Source organism: Morone saxatilis, unplaced genomic scaffold (assembly GCF_004916995.1).
Source record: "Morone saxatilis isolate NCDOM2014 unplaced genomic scaffold, NCSU_SB_2.0 Contig2, whole genome shotgun sequence".
Taxonomy (NCBI): domain Eukaryota; kingdom Metazoa; phylum Chordata; class Actinopteri; family Moronidae; genus Morone; species Morone saxatilis.
The window spans coordinates 1,229,851-1,233,262 of record NW_023339762.1 but is presented as its reverse complement, the minus strand read 5'-3'; positions in this window follow the sequence as shown (position 1 = coordinate 1,233,262).

Below are 3,412 nucleotides of genomic sequence, written 5' to 3'. Positions count from 1 at the left end.
GCAGTTAGCAGAGTTGAGGCGGAGAGCAGCTGGAAGACATCAAAAGGAAAACCAGAGCGTATTTTCTTCATAAAATATGATCATATTTGATCACCCATCTGATGAAGTTGCGCTTTTGTACAGTAATCAATGCAGCCTGGCCCTCTGCGCTGATAGAAAGATAGAAATGCTGTTGCTAGCTAGCTAACTAATGAATCCTCACTCCCACTAAAAGTTGAAGATTGATTAATAAGTGAATGTCATGATATTATTGGGGGAAATTGGTTGGACCAAGTATGTATCAAAATAAAATTACAAAGAAATGTTTTGTAAATTTGTAAATTTTTTGGCATCCATTGTTGTGGGGAAGAGTTAAAAAGAAATTTTTCATTTCACCTGGACTTTAACAAAGGCAAAAGTAGCATGATGTTAAAAACATAAAACTTAGCTTTTGCAGAGAACCAATTGAATACACTGCAGAGTACTGTGTAACACTGGATGGGGCAGTCCACATACTTTTGGCCATACAGTTTGAATGTGACAGTGTGTAAACTAGGCTGTGAATGTGTTGACTTGTCATCGCACACTGAGGGATATGAATAGTCATGCTGCGGATGGGTTTAGTGACTGTACTTTATTTTATCGCCTTGTGCTGTTGCACCTTAAGGAATCATCATGTTGGGCCAATGAAGCAGCCACTAAATTAATTAAACTGAGACTCAGAGAGAGATGATAATGAGACATGATGATAAGAAGCTCTTAAAAGGAGGAAAGAGAGAGAGAGAGAGAGAGGGTGTTCCAGGATGTAGAGAAAGGAGATACTCAGGAGACAGAATAGAAATATACAAAGAGAGTGTAATGCAATTGTTAAAGCCATGCAGACTCTGCTCTATCCTGAGTTGTATGTTCATGTTGAACATCTAGCTTGACTTATCAGCAAAAAAAATTTAAGCCATGTTGACTGCATGCCCGTATTACGACGGAGTATTAGGGCCATACTAAGAGAAATTTTATAAAAATAATTAATAAATAACTTTTTAGCTAATCAAATTTTCCGAAACCTCCTGACAGTAGTACACAGCTTCCTCTGGCTCCTCCTAGTGCTCCAAATGGTATTTGCAAGAATCCACTGGGCCTGAATGAAAACAACCAATTAGCCTGGAGTGGTGGACTACTGATAGGCCCGCTTTATAGGGGTATGACAGAGTATTAGGGCCAGACTAAGAGAAAAAAAAATTGGGGGGGGGGTTACGAGAATAAAGTCATAATTTTACGAGAATAAAGTCATAATATTAGGTCTACGAGAATAAAGTCGTAATATTACGACTTTAATCTCGTAATATTACCAGAAGAAAGTCGTAATATTACCAGAATAAAGTCATAATATTACCAGATTAAAGTCGGAATATTACGAGAATAAAGAATTCAAACTAAGGCTAACGTTAACGGTACCGTCTTTTAGTATGACCCACTCAAATTAGGCTGCTAGCAGTCACCATTTCTGTCTCTTGTCTCTCTCTTAGGCAAGGGAACACCGGAGCCATTCAGATGAAAACAGCAGACCAGGTAAACAAAGACTGTCAGGAACTAACATTATCTGCAGTTCCAGGTTTTTGAGACTTACTTTTTAGCATGTTTGTTTGTATGTTTGTTGGCAAATGGTAGCTAAGCAAGATGCATGTTCACAGGACAAACGAGTTAATAAAATCAATATTTTACGTTGTCATACATCGAAATAAATTGAATTAATGACAGTATGCACCTTGAGCTACATGGCAACTGCTCATAAGTGCCAAAAGAAGAGGAACATAGGAGGAATAGGTATGCATCAAATGAAATATACTGCACATTTTATTAGCAATATTTTCCAGATCATTCAAAATGGGTCTGTATTCAGTAGGCAGTAGGTTAGATATGTATAGTATAAACCTACTGAAAGTGCCATTTTGTTTACATACTGCATACTACATACTTATAGTTTGGTCAAAAATACTGTACTGATAATGTTACAGCTTTAAGTCAACAATGTTACCAATGCAAGGTGTGGACATTTTTGGGAAGGCATAGATTATATTGCTTTACACAGCAGCTCCATACTGTTTTACTCAGTCAAACACAGCAATTGCAAAAGCCTGTGCTAATTCTGAACATCCGATGAAAAACAATTTTTCTTTCCTATGTAACTTTCTTTTTGCTGCATCTTTAAAAACACATAAACGCACCTCAAAGTACGGCTGGACAATTAATCGAATCTCATTTTTAATTAAAATTATGAAAACTAATAATTGAGATAAAACAATTAATGCGCCGCATTCCATTTCACAATGACGCTCTAGTTTTGTCTTGTGTACCACTTCTTTAACAAAACTAGGAGGTGGTCTGGTGTTGATTTAAGACCCCTTTGTCTTCATTTGTCATGAAATAATCAAAAAATAATGTTTCATTTCTCTCATTCACCAGCTTTGCTCTTGCCTTTTTGTATTTCAATGAAACTCACCGGTAAAAAGACAATTTTCTTAAAAAGTTCAATAAATGCATGATGTTTCCAAAGTCAATGATTAATCGTGTTAAATAATCATGATTTTAATATTGAGATCATTTTTGGTGCACAGCAAACAGTAAATGATGACTCCCTCAGTGACACACTGATCTATCAACCTGATGAATTACCTCAAAGTCCTCTTAATATTTTGCCTGAAACAATTTTGGTCTTGCACCACTCAAACAGCTTCAGTGAAATGATAGAGGTATTTTCTGACCCTGAGATCTTGAACAAAACACTGAAAGTCAGACGTCTACTTCCTGACAACTCAGTAGAGAAGGTCTGGTGTAATCAGAGATGTCTACAGTAGCTTCTGGGCAGAGTTTTATGAACGTTGTACCCTTGGAACAACTTTGAAAGTGCTCTTTCTTAGGCATGATTTCTGTGCTGCTACATAGAAAGCAATCGGGAGAATTCTTCTGAAAGGATTTCAAGATTGCCAGTATTTGTCAATCAAACGTGCCCCTCCTTTTCTTGAGGATGAGGAGGCTTTATGGGGCAGTGCACAGTGACCTGAAGACAAGCTTTCTTTAGTTTGTGAGCTCACAAGAACAAGATGTCCTCAGGCATGCATTGAATGATTTTAGCTCTATTGATGATGATGACCTTCTTGAAGTGCTTGACAGATATGAATGTAGGAAGAGGGTCACTGCTGCTACTCTCCCAGAAATCTTGGATGAAATATCTCACAAGGAACTTGTGCAGAAACCAATGTTTGTCATCGACTGCTGGAGGGAGATCACACAGCCACAGATTCATCTCAACTCTGGGGAACTGACCAAAATGTACAGTGACCTCAAACCCACCCCAAAGAAAGTAGCAGGAATATTAAACTTTCCTACAGGGATGACATCCAAGCAGGCAGAGGTGGCACAGCACCTGAAAAGATAC